A 14,575-nucleotide genomic window follows, 5' to 3' on the forward strand; every position below is an offset into this window, starting at 1 on the left:
GGACTCTGACAATCTGGGTAGATTACTTTTAACTAAATTTATGACAAATTACCTCCCTTTGGTTTTAAATGTTAGTTAACTCTTCCAGGGTAAGGAATAGTCATGTTAGTACAAAACTGCAGCATTTGAGACTAGGACCCTCAGACTTGGTATGGAAATTGGCCCTGACTAGGTCAAAAGGGACTGTTACAAGAAAATGTTTATCCTGATGATATTTAGTGTGTATGCCTATGTGCTCTATGTAAAAACTTGATCATATCATTTTGAGTAACGGTACTCAGGTGAGCGATACAGGGCTATCATGGCCCTCTTGATAGCTGATTTTGCAGTTTGTGTGTTTGACTGAAAATATTTTTCTTGCATTAAACATAACTCCTACTTTCTTTTGATTTTTATTCAGCACTGACAATATTTTTCAAGAAAATTTTAATTACCTACATATAAAGGGACTGGCCTCCAGTTGAATCGACAACATATTTTTTTTTTTGATATCTGGAAATAAATGCTATATTAAGAAGGCTTTAAAATTTAATTACTGACAAACTATATGTTACAGAAACACAACAATTTGCTGTTTTTACAACTTTTTACGATGAAAATTGAAAAGTGTTTGTAATGCTCTGGATTATGAATATCCATATTTTGAAGTCATAATTCACTGATTCCGCTATAGCTCTATTGGTTACAACGACGAGAAAATGTCTTAATTGTTGCGGTGGTCCGGGATTCGATTCCCGACGAGAGTATCTTTTTTTCCTTGATTTGGAATTTTTATAATATTTCAGAAACACTAATTCATATTCTAATCTTCATAATATGACCAAACTTAAATTTGAAAGAAAGATAATTTTTAGCCAAATCTGGAGGTCATTGCCTTTAAAATGGGTCATAATGTGTGCTGCAGTCATTGGAAATATGTCACTTTTATATAGAATAAAGAAGAACAGCTATTTAGTGTGTTGTAACCTATATTTGTGTGCATTCAGGTGTAATGACCCAAGGTCAGACATTTCCCTCTCATTTGCTTTAATTTTATTGGACTAGGCATTGCAGATTATCTGATCATTGCCTGTAGCTTTTTGTAACTGCAAACTTGTGATTTGTGGATTGATTATATTAAAATGATTTGAAAATTATTGGATTATAATACAGGTTAGATAATTTTACTAATATCTTCATTGGACTCATAAACTATCCAGTTATTATAAACTATCCAGTTTATTTTTTGTTAAACTTTTGGCTCATTGTATCTTGACAGTTTGGTAAGATTTTGAGCAAGTGAATGTTTTATAAATTCATAAATGTCTTTCCTTTACCACAGTCTCATGCATATTTACACTGTAAGCCATTTAATCATATGCAGACCATCAATTGGATCAAAGAGATTGTGGTGTGTGTGTGTGTGCTGTGTTGAGATACCATTGTTGAGGAAGAGTTGCATTCCATGTTGCACAACTTGGTATTAGCATTATTATGTTTGTAATGTATATTTTTACCTAGTATGCATTTTTTTTAGCAGGAATGTGCCACTGAACACACATATTTTAACCAACAATGTCATAACTTGGGGAATAAAAAGCTGATGTTACATCAGTTTTTTTTTTTTTTGAAAACAGCATGGTCTGAAACTCTGATTATTAATAATATAATATCATAGAAGTAAAATCTGGGCGATGAATTTTTGTGTTATTTAAATGCATCAGTATTCTAGGCTTAGGTTTTGTAGAATAAATAAAATCAACATCAAAACTTCAGTTATTGATCATAAAATTGACATTTGTGATGTCATTTTTGGCTATTTGAAGAACTTAGAAATTATTCAATGTTAGGGTTCACCAGGCCATTTCAGCTGGAGCATCAACCAGCTAAAATATCTTAGTGCCTTGCAATAAATTTTAAATGCATATTGTCATGTACAAAAAAATCTGTAAAAAGATCCTTTGGAAGCAAAGAATGCAACCAAGAAGAATAACAGCAGATTGGTTTGATTGAGTCTGTTCATGAAAAATCTCATCACCTGAAAACATAAACTGCCATTCTTGCATAAAAACTTTTGCTGATTTCAGGCGTGCACAAATGGGAAAAGATGTGTACAAAGTTCTTGTGAGCATCCACTGTTGTTGAACATGTTGGATATGCCATTCCTGGTCCAACGTGGACAAAAAATGGACACAGAATTGGTTAAAGGCAAAGCTAAAAGGTTTTAGACTTTAACAATCTTTTCATCTGCCTTAAATGTCATTAAATATCTATTTTTCAGCCTTTTATTACTTTACTTTCAACTTGAAATAAGTGCTTCATTTCTTGATAGACGACAGCATTGACGCTCAGTATTATTATATTATTACAAATGTTTAACTTAAAAGTCACAATTTAATCCCTGAGAATGATAAAAAAATACAGTTTCATTTTTAGCTCGTGTGATTTTTTGAAAAAAAAAAAAATTAGTGATTGTCATCACTTGATCGATGTTGGCATTGCCTGGTTAAGTTTTATGTTTAGGTCAGCTTTTCTCCAAAACTATCAAAGCTATTGCTTTCAAACATGCAACACTTGTTCACCATCAAAAGCTGACTCTGTACAGCAAGAAACATAACTCAATCCTGCTTTTTGCAAGAATTATGGCCCCTTTTGGACTTGGAAAATATCAGATTTCTTGGTTAAGTTTTGTGTTTAGGTAAACTTTTCTCCTAAATCATCAATGCTATTGCTTTGAAACTTGCAACACTTGTCGCCATCAAATGCTGAGTCTGTACAGCAAGAAACATAACTCCATCCTGCTTTTTGCAAGAATTATGGCCCCTAAGTTTTGTGTTTAGGTCAACTTTTCTCCTTTATGGTCAAAGCTATTGCTTAAAACTTGAAGCATTTAGACACTATTAAAAGCTGACACTGTGCAGCAGATACTGTAACACTGCATTGCTTTTTGCGAGAATTATGGCCCCTTTTGGACTTAAAAATATCAGATTATTTGGTTAAGTTTGGCGTTTAGGTTTAACTTTTTCTCCTTTACGGCCAAAGCCATTGCTTTAAATCTTGGAGCATTAGTTGCCATTAAAAGCTGACACTACACAGCAAGAACCGTGACTCTGTATTGCATTTGACAAAAATTATTGCCCCTTTTGACTTAGAAAACCATGGGTAGATCAATATTTCTATTATACAGAGATGAAAAAATCAGATGAGCGTCTGCACTCACAAGGCGGTGCTCTTGTTTAAATTAATTTGAATTAAGACAGTTAACATTCTTACTTTAAATCTCACACTAAAACTTGTAAAAATGGTTTTTTCTACTTTAGGCCTACACTGGATCAAAAAGAGATTGTGGAGTGTGATGTGAGCTGTGTTGAGATACAATTGAGGAAGAGTTGCAGTTAGTTCAACAACTTGGTAAGCATAATTATTTTTGCAGTGTATATTTTTATGCTCCCGGCATCTACTGATGCGGGAGGGATATAGTGATTGTCCTGTCTGTCCGTCCGTTTGTTCGTCCGGCTGTACGAGGTTAACCAAATGGGACCGTTTCGTCTAGTGTCAATACCCCTTACTAGAATGACTTGATACTAATGCAGATGTAACCTGTGACCATTCCTCATCTTCAGACATCGCCTGACCTCAGTTTGACCTTGAACTTGAACTTGACCTTGTTTTTGACTTAGGTTGCTTTTTATCGACAAGGATGCCACCGGGGGCATCAAGCGTTTATTGATTTATTAAGTTAAAAATACTTAAAATCATCTGATCCTATTTCCAAGACTGTTTAATTATTATTACCTGATGACCCCAAGTAATATGATGTCACATGACTGTGACCTTTACTTACTGACCTACTTTCTTGTTTTTTAAGATACAGCCTTGAAATTTTGAAGACATACACAGTTTTGTACACAAATCCTTAAACTGAATTTCTTTGACCATGAATGTGACCTACTGACTTTCTTAATATTTTATCATCAGTTTGACATTTGAAACATGTAGCTCATATTACTCAGGTGAGCGATCCAGGGTCATCATGACCCTCTTGTTATATGCCCGAAGGGATGTATTATGTTATGAGGCTGGTGTCTGTCTGTCCGTTAGCAGTTTCATGTCCGCTCTGTAACTCTTGAACCCCTTGAAGGATTTCAAGGAAACTTGACACATGTTCACCACACCGAGACGATGTGCAGAGCGCATGTTTTGGATGTCTCGCTTCAAGGTCAAGGTCACACTTAGGAGTCAAAGGTCATATCAATTTGTTTCGTGTCTGCTCTGTAACTCTTGAACCCCTTGAAGGATTTCAAAGAAACTTGACACAAATGTTCACCACACCAAGACGACGTGCAGAGCGCATGTTCTGGATGACTCGCTTCAAGGTCAAGGTCACACTTAAGGGTCAAAGGTCATATATGACTTTGCTTTGTGTGTATTGCAGTGTTGTTATTTTTATTTGGCAGATCTCTTTTTTGTTCACTTTCAGTTGTTTTTATGCCCCCGAAGGGAGGCATATTAGTTTTCAACTGTCCATCTGTTTGTTCGTTCGTTTGTCACAACGTTAACGTTTTGCATGAAAGCACTTTACTCATGAACCACTGCACCTAGGACCTTCAGACTTCACTTCACATGCTGATAGTACTTATTGAGTACACTACCCCTACTGACTTTTGGGTCATCAGGTCAAAGGTCAAGGTCACCAGATCAAAGATCAAGGTACTGCAGGGGCATTTGTCACTATTAATGACAGCTCTTGCTTTGAATTACTTCCCTTTTATGTTGCTATAAGTAGCTTATTTTGCAACTTTTTTATTATTGGCTGTAGGGAAAAACCGAGACCACTTTTCTGTGGTACAACATGTATGCCTTCCTTCAAAGAAGGGGTATATCGTTTTGCAGATGTTGGTTGGTCTGTCAGTCGGTTGGTCGGTATGTAGACCAATCTGTTTCCGGATGATAACTCAAGAACACTTGGGCCTAGGATCATGAAAGTTGGTAGGAAGGTTGGTCATCACCAGCAGATGACCCCTATTGATTTTGAGATCTGTATGTCAAAGGTCAAGGTCACAGTGACCCTGAACAGTAAAACTGTTACCGGATGATAACTCAAGAAAGCTTAGGCCTAGGATCATGAAAGTTGATAGGGAGGTTGGTCATGACCAGCAGGTGACCTCTATTGATTTTGAGGTTAGTATGTCAAAAATCATGGTCACAGTGACCCGGAACAGTAAAATGGTTTCCGGATGATAACTCAAGATTTCTTAGGCCTAGGCTCATGAAAGTTGATAGGGAGGTTGATCATCACCAGCAGATGACCCATTTTGATTTTGAGATCAGTAGGTCAAGGTTTACATTGACCAGGAACAGTAAAACGGTTTCCGAGCAATAACTCAAGAACGCAAATGGGCCTAGGATCAGGAAAAGTGATAGGGAGATTGGTCATGACCAGCAGATGACTCAAATTGATTTTGAGTTCAGTAGGTCAAAGATCAAGACTGCAGTGACCCGGAACATTTAAACCATTTCCAGACAATTACTTGAGAATGCTTGGGCCTAGGATCATGAAACTTGATAGGGAGGTTGGTCATGACCAGTAGATGACCCTTACAGATTTCGAGGTCAGTAGGCCAAAGGTCAAGGTCATATTGACCCGGAACAGTTAAACCATTTCCAGTTGATACCTTGAAAAGCTGGGGCCTAGGATCACAAAATCTTATAGGGAGGTTGATCATGACCAACAGATGAACCCAGTTGATTTTGAGGTCAATAGGTCAAACTCACACTGAACCAGGCCAGAACAGTAGAACTTTTGTTTACAGTGAGCAAAAAATTTCTGTTCCTTGTGCAATTACTGAATGCATCAAGAGGGGCATTTCCTGTTCGACAAGCTCTTGTTAGGTGTATTTTTTATACGCCCGTTTGAAAAACGGGACTTATGGGAACGCCCCTGGCGGGCGGATGGGCGGGCGGGCAGCGTCCACAGACTTTGTCCGGAGCATATCTTCTACATGCATGGAGGGATTTTGATGAAACTTGGCACAGTTCACCATCATGAGACGGAGTGTCATGCGCAAGAACCAGATCCCTAGGTCTAAGGTCTAAGGTCAAAGTCACACTTAGAGGTCAAAGGTCAAATTCAAGAATGACTTTGTCCGGAGCATATCTTCTTCATGCATGGAGAGATTTTGATGAAAGTTGGCACAGTTGTTCATCATCATGAGACGGAGTGTCATGCGCAAGAACCAGGTCCCTAAGTCTAAGGTCAAGGTCACACTTAGAGGTCAAAGGACACAAGAAAGAAAACTTTGTCCGGAGCATATCTTCTTCATGCATAGAGGGATTTTGATATAACTTGGCACAAACGTTCACCACCACGAGGCGGAGTGTCATGCACAAGAACCAGGTCCCTAGGTCTAAGGTCAAGGTCACACTTAGAGGTCAAAGGATGCAAGAATGAAAACCTTGTCTGGAACATTTCTTCATGCATAGAGGGATTTTGATATAACTTGGCACAAATGTTCACCACCACGAGACAGAGTGTCATGCGCAAGAACCAGGTCCCTAGGTCTAAAGTCAAGGTCACAGAGGCCAAAGGTCAGATACAAGAATGACTTTGTCCAAAGCATTTCTTCTTCATGCATGGAGGGATTTTGATGTAACTTGGCACAATTATACACCATCATGAGATGAAGTGTCATGCGCAGTTCCTTTCTTTAGAATTACTTCCCTTTGTTGTTACTATAAATAGCTTATATTGTAATTTTTCATTACTAGTTGTAGGGAAAAATCGAGACCACTTTTCTGTAGTACAACATGCATGCTACATCCAATTATGAGGTTTATTTCGACCAATCTCTACCTGGTAAAGATTTTTGTGTGGACTTACAATTTTTTTTTGGATTTTTTTTTTTTTTTATTTTAAGATTAACTTCCCTTAGTTGTTACTATAAATAACTTATATTGTAACTTTTTTATAATTGACTGTAGGGGAAAAAACAAGACCACTTTCAAATTTTAGGTGTATTTTAAGGTATCTCTACCTGGTAAGGAGTTTTTTTGTGGACTTAGAAAAACGAAAGACTTACAATGATTACTAAACAACCACAAAATTAAAATTCCATTTGCAAATACAGGTGCTAGAGTAAAGAAATTTGCTGTGACGGGCGTATAGTTTGACATTCTGGCACTCTTGTACATACCTGTACCTGATAAGGATTTTTTTGTGGACTTTGAATAATTTTTTTGTGGACTTAGATTTGTTTTTTGAAGTTTTCCTTTTGTTGTTCCAGTCCTTTGGGCTACAACAGTCAAGTTCTTTAAATTTTGCTCCCATCCTATGATGTAACCCTTCGGGCATATATTGCCCCGCTTGGTGGAGCTCTTGTTTTTAATCCCCCGCCACAAATGGTGGGGGGTTATAGGAATGGTCTCCATCCGTCCTTCTGTCTGTCCGTAACACTTTCGTGTCAGCTCCATATCTCTTAAACCCCTTGAAGGATTTTCATGAAACTTGGGTTAAATGATCACCTCATCAAGACAATGTGCAGAACCCATGAGTCAGCCATGCCAGCTCAAGGTCAAGGTCACAATTTAGGGTGAAAGGTTTGAGCCTTCCATTTTGTGTCCACTCTATATCTCCTAAACTCCTTAAAGGATGATCATGAAACTTGGGTCAAATGATCACCTCATCAAGACGATGTGCAGAACCCATAAGTTAGTCATGTCAATTCAAGGTCAATGTCACAACTGAAGGTCAAAGGTTTGAGCCTTCCATTTTGTGTCCGCTCTGTATCTCCTAAACTCCTTGAAGGATAATCATGAAACGTGGGTCAAATGATCACCTCATCAAGACAATGTGCAGAACCCATGAGTCAGCCATGCCGGCTCAAGGTCAAGGTCACAACTCAAGGTCAAAGGCTTTAGCCTTCCATTTTGTGTCCGCCCTGTATCTCCTAAACCCCTTGAAGGAATTTTATAAAACTTGGGTCAAATGATCACCTCATCAAAACGATGTGCAGAACTTATGTCAGCCATGCTGGCTCAATTTCAAGGTCACAACTTAGGGTCAAAGGTTTGAGCCTTCCATTTTGTGTCCACTCTGTATTTCGTAAACCCCTTGAAGGATTTTCATCAAACTTGGGTCAAATGATCACCTCATCAAGAACTCATGAGTCAGCTATGTCAACTCAAGGTCAAGGTCACAACTCAAGGTCAAAGGTTTGAGCTCTGTATCTCCTAAACCACTTGAAGGATTTTGATGAAACTTGGGTCAAATGATCACCTCATCAAGACATTGTGCAGAGTTCATGAGTCAGCCATGTCAGTTCAAGGTCAAGGCTAAAGGTCAAAGGTTTACCCTTTCACTATCCATAGCAGTGGCAGGGGATTTAGCTGTCTTTCAGACTGCCTTGTTATTGTTGTAATACTTAAGGTATTAGATCACTAATAGAGAACCTCCTTTCTGAAGAGTATTCAATTCCTACCATAAACTTACTTTTACTGCAATTCTTGGGGACGTAGGTTCAAGCCCTACTGGGACCAACTTTTTTTTTTCCTTATTTTCTTTTTTTTCTAGTAAGTTTTTACTTCTTTCAAGACTTTTTATTGATTTCTTGTACAAAAATGGAAAAAGATGAATCTTATAAGCGATTTCTTGGTGTTCAAAGTGAATTTACTACTTAAACAGAAGGGGTAGAGTTACAGACTTTTAAAAATATTGAGTTACATGCGGTGAAAGTTCTCTATTTTGCTTTCACTCTTAGATTATATATTGAGGAAGAAATTTAGGTAGGTTTGACGTCTGCCCTAAAGTTATTTTTAAATGGAGTAAGCAAAATTCAAAACAGAAACACAGCATTCGACCTTATTTTTTCAATGTTGAAGTATGGTTTCTGTCTCATTAAATCCATTTACTTGAGGCACCATAGAAAAAATGATATTGACATTTTTATTTTATGTTTTATAATTGTTTACCAGTAGTTTGATGTTTCTTTTATTAAAATTAATGGTAAAATGAGTTCTCTGCAAACGTTTTGGATAGCGGATACCACTTTGAAATTTGTCTCTACTTGAGCTTGAGGAGATACCATAAGTTATACAAAATTTATAAAAAACGGCACGGTAAAAGTTGTTTAAAAATTGCAAAATAATGCAAAACACGGTTACCTTTCAGAATATACCAAGCAAAGGCCATTTTGTAAACATTACTATTAGTGATCTAATTCCTTAAACTGTCTTAAAATAAGTTTCTTTCTGTATATATTTTTCGCATTTTCAAAAGCATTTTCATATTCTATGAGCCTGCCCACTTAGCTCAATAGGTTGAGCGCAGATCTACAGATCTCGGGGGCATAATATGTAAAACATTGATGTCTTTTACCAAATTGTTATGGAAAACATATTATGTTGGTAAAAGACATCAATGTCTTCTACCTCCAATTCATGTAGGGAAGTTGGCAGTTACTTGCAGAGATCAGGTTTGAACTGGTACAGAATAAATGGCAGGAACACAGGTTAGGTTAACAGTCTGCATTATATAGAGACCATACCATAGCTCTTCGCATTATTCGATTTTTCAAAAAAAGTGGTATTTACAAGAGCACCGGTCACGATTAAAAATGTAAACAACGGACACTGTCTATAAACTATTTGAATGAATGAATGATCGTCGATCTTAGTCATAATACTGATTGAGAGTGAATGCTAATGATTCCATTTGTTGCAGAAAGGTATTTAGTTTGTAACTGTAATTTCCTATCAATAGATATCCTGTCGAAACTGGTAAAGTAATTGCTTACCGGGTATATTTGGACAAAGCCCACTGTCTTTGCCGTTCGCCAGTTGCTAAAAAGACAAATATATAAGATTCAGTGCAAGTTATATTTCACTGGTACTACCAGTTAGTAAGTTCATACTCTAAAAAACATGTCAGAGAAATTTGGGCAGTTTTGACCGATTAAAACGTTTGCAGTATTAGATTATATTTTGTCTTTACACGAAAATTGACGTTAGGTAACAAAGCGAATACCCCAATAATCTAGAGTATGCCGATTATGTGTTATTGTCACAAAACTGTTCCAGTTCACGTAATGTAATCGGTGCACTTAAACTGCCTAGTTATAGCTACAGCTGTTATAGGGAAGTGGTAGAGTGTCTGCCTTAGGTGTGAGAGGTCCTGGGTTCGAGTCCCAGTTAGAGCTTAACAATTTTCATTCTGCTACAGCATCTATTTCCTGTTAAAGGACTGTTCCAGTTGTTCTATATTTTTAGCACAGAGTATCATGGATCATTATTTAGAAATCCAGATCACAGTTGAATGTTAAATCAAATGCACCCAAGTAGAAAATATTCGCTATATTATGTCCCTTTGATGTTTCTGCTCTCCAGGTCAAAGAAGAGTTACATTTCCTTGATCACAAAATTTTCTTTTACATGAAAATATTAAATGCTCATAACTCTACGCTTCTGGTTAAAATATTGTTAATATATCTATTTTTGAGAAATATATGTACATTTGTCTTCATTTCAAAGCTTTTTAACTTCATACCTATGATTTAAAAAACTTAGGTACTCTCTCTACATTATAACTGAAATATTTTTGAAGAAATGGTGTTAAACCTAAAACAAACGAATCATTCTTATGAATAATTATTTGTCGCAGTTAACTGAAATGAGTTATATGCATGTTGCAATAAATTGTTAAAATGTACGTACACCTGCCTAGAACCTTGAATATGTTGCTGTATCTGGTAAAATTTAGTTTCTCTTACATGATTGTAAGTATTGTGAATATTTTGTGCTTCTTTCAGGATGCATGATTTCTTCTTACCAACACAGTGGACTGAAGACAAACCTACTCCATGAACCACTTTCAATTCTGCTTTCCAAATGAAATATAGAACTAAATGCAGTTCATCTAACGGAGTGGAGTCCAGCAATAACGTTGTGATTACCAGCAGTTCTAATAAGTGATCTACTCGGCCAGCAAACAGGAGATATGAACATTCAGTTGTAAACCATTGTGAGTGGTTGTATGTGGATTTTTAGAAGATTTGAACAGCTGGTTATGAAGCAATGCATGTTTTTTTTTGAGTGGACGTCAATATTCCGTTAAAACCAGTGTATGGATTTTTGAGCAAATTATAATTGTGTATTATCAGAATGATATTTCTGGGGTGTTAGGAAATCACTTACTTTGACATTAGGAGAACAGAGGCTATATGAATAGTGCAATTTAAATTAGTGGATTATCAAAATACATGAGAAATTGTACCACTTTCTGTTTGTTTTTGATGACTGGAGTAGAAAACACAAACAGTAACAGTTGACAGTGAATTTTTTATAAAAAAAATCAAACGGTGTAAACAGAAAATTTAAAACTTTTAAGAAAAGTCGCCATATGACCTATCATGTGTTGGTGCGACGTTAAATCCAACAAAACAAACAAATAAAACTTTTAAGAAAGTGGCTTTTTGTGTGAAAGTGGCACAGTCAGACAATTTACTGTCTAAAGAACAAGAAATTTACAGTCAAATATCAACTGAGGGGTGAGTTACACATACTTTCTATGCAGGAAATGCAGATAATCAGTAATTATTTAAGCTAGTACATTACTTACTACTTAAGTTTGCACAACTTATTTTTATGCATTAAGCTGGAATAACTGCAGTTGCTATATGTATAGAAGTGCTTATTGTTTTGTTTTTAGGTCAGTGCATGATGTTTTTTAGCTCATCAGAGCATATAGTGCTCAAGGTGAGCTATTGTGACAGGTCATTGTCTGGCGTTGGTCAACATTTGCCTTGTGAACACTCTACAGGCCACATTTGTGACCTAATCTTTATGAAATTTGGTCAGAATTTTAGTCTTGATAATTTCTAGGTCACTTTCGAAACTGGGTCATGTGGGATCAAAAACTAGGTCAGTAGGTCAGATCAAAGGAAAAGCTTGTGAACACTCTAAAGACCACATTTGTGACTTAATCTTTATGAAACTTGATAAGATGTTAGTCTTATTGATCTCTAGGTCAAGTTCGAAACTAGGTCATATGGGGTCAAAAACTAGGTCAGTAGGTCAGAGCAAAGGAAAACCTTGTGAACACTCAGATCACATTTTTGACCCAATCTTAATGAAAATTGATCAGAATGTAAGTCTTAATGATCTCTTGGTCAAGTTCGAAACTGGGTCATGTAGGTTCAAAAACTAGATCAGTAAATCAGATCAAAGGAATAGCTTGTGAACACTGTAGAGACCACATTTGTGACCCAATCTTTATGAAACTTGGTCAGAATATTAGTCTTGATGATTTCTAGGTCAATTTTAAAACTTGGTGATGTGGGGTCAAATACTAGGTCACTAGGCCAGATAAAAGGAAAAGCTTGTGAACACTCTAGAGACCACATTTGTGTCAGACCCAATCTTTATGAAACTTGGGCAGAATGTTAGTCTTGATGATTTCTAGGTCAAGTACGAAACTGGGTCATGTGGGGTCAAAAACTAGGTCAGTAGGCCAGATCAAAGGAAAAGCATGTGAACACTCTAGAGGCCACATTTGTGACCCAATCTTTGAAACTTGGTCAGAATGTTTGTCTTGATTATTTCTAGATCAGTTTTGAATCAGGGTCATGTGGGGTAAATAACTATCATTCATATCACGTGTTGTTTTCTGTTGTTTTTCAGATCACATGTTGTTTTCTGTTAAAACTAATGCTGTTGTTTTATCTTGTTGTTTTTCAAGTATTTTCATTAGGTAAGTATCATCTTTAAAACTAATGCTGTTGTTTTCTGTTGTTTACCAGATCGCATGTTGCTTTCAGTTGTTTTTCAGATAGCGGTATTTTTCATTAGATAAGTATCATCTTTAAAACAAACGTTGTTGTTTTCTGTTGTTTTTCAGATTGCTTTTTGTACCCCCAGACAACAAAGTTGTTAAGGAGGGTATACTGGTTTCAGGTTGTCTGTCTGTATTTCTGTCTGTCTGTCAGTAGACACAATCTTGTGCGCACCATCTCTCCTCATCCCCTTGACACAATTTTATGAAACTTCACACAAGTGATCAGTAACAACAGTAGTTGTGCATGGGGCATGTAAGGTTCTTTCAGCGACAAAAATTGCAGAGTTATGGGACTTTGTTTCTTGTTAACATACTATGTACATACAGTCTGCATATGCAATCTTGTGCGTGCCTAATCTACCAAACCCTTGCACACAATTTTATGAAACTTCACACAAGTGATCAGTACCAACCCTAGTTGTGCATGGTGCATGTTACATTCTTTTAGATAAATATTCTGCATAGTTATGGGACTTTGTTTTTTGTTACTATACTGTATACATACAGTCCACATAATTATGCAATCTTGTGTGCGTCAAATTGCAATGTACTGTGTCAGTGCATGCGGGGGGTACATTCATCACCTTTAGTGATAGCTCTAGTTTCATTATGTATGTATCATCTTTAAAACTTAAGCAGTTTTCTGTTGTTTTTCAGATCGCGTGTTGTTTCCTGTTGTTTTTTGATCACGTATTTCTGTATGTTTCATTAAGTCACTATCATGTTTAAAACTAATCCTGTTGTTTTATCTTGTTGTTTTTGTGATATTTTCATTATGTATGCATCATCTTTAAAACTAATGTAGTTTTCTGTTGTTTTCCAAATCTCTTGTTGTTTTCTGTTGTTTAATTAGATCGCGGTTTTCAGTATTTTTCATTTGATACATATGTATCCGTATGTTCATCGTACTTATGACTTGTTTCCAAGGCCAAAGCAGTTTCTTGGAATTTGGCAATGTGAAACAATGATTGTGATGAGTTTGAATTTCAAAGTACTTGATATATCAACATTATATATATTGCAAGTTTTATTTCTCAAAAAAGGAGAAAAAATCCAGAAGAAACTGAAAGGGATTTGCGTCCCTTGCCTCTTGAGCTATATTATTATCGGGCAAGAAACAATTTTTTCAGCTTGTTCATTTTTAAAATCAATGCTGTTGTTTTATCTTGTTGTTTTTCCGATATTTTCATTATGTATGTATCATCTTTAAAACTAATGCAGTTTTCTGTTGTTTTCCAGATCACATGTTGTTTTCTGTTGTTTTATTAGAGCGCGGTTTTCAGTATTTTTCATTTGATACATATGTATCCGTATGTTCATCGTACTTATGACTTGTTTCCAAGGCTAAAGCAGTTTCTTCGAATTTGGCAATGTGAAACAATGATTGTGTTGAGTTTGAATTTCAAAGTACTTAATATATCAACATTATATATTGCAATTTAAGTTTTATTTCTCAAAAAAGGAGAAAAAAATCCAGAAGAAACTAAAAGGGATTTGCGTCCCTTAATTGCCTCTTGAGATATTTTATTATTGGGCAAGAAACAATTTTTTCAGCTTGTTCATTTTTAAAATCAATGCTGTTGTTTTATCTTGTTGTTTTTCCAATATTTTCATCATGTATGTATCATCTTTAAAACTAATGCAGTTTTTTGTTGTTTTTCAGATCGCGTGTTTTCTTTTGTTTTTTGATCGCGTATTTCTGTATTTTTATTTAGTAACTATCATATTTAAAACTAATGCTGTTGTTTTATCTTGTTGTTTTTTCTGATA

At 36.0% G+C, this 14,575-nt stretch overlaps 1 long non-coding RNA gene across 2 annotated transcripts in view; it reads right to left on the reverse strand.

The window, feature by feature from the left end:
- Window positions 1-14,575, reverse strand: part of LOC123523688 (uncharacterized) — a 111,896-nt gene that overhangs the window by 4,756 nt on the left and 92,565 nt on the right. For both annotated transcript variants that reach the window (XR_008370085.1, XR_008370084.1), the window contains exon 5: window positions 9,771-9,816. This is a non-coding gene — a long non-coding RNA (uncharacterized LOC123523688). The remainder of the gene's footprint in view (window positions 1-9,770; window positions 9,817-14,575) is intronic.

Source organism: Mercenaria mercenaria, chromosome 3 (genome assembly GCF_021730395.1).
Source record: "Mercenaria mercenaria strain notata chromosome 3, MADL_Memer_1, whole genome shotgun sequence".
Lineage (NCBI taxonomy): Eukaryota > Metazoa > Mollusca > Bivalvia > Venerida > Veneridae > Mercenaria > Mercenaria mercenaria.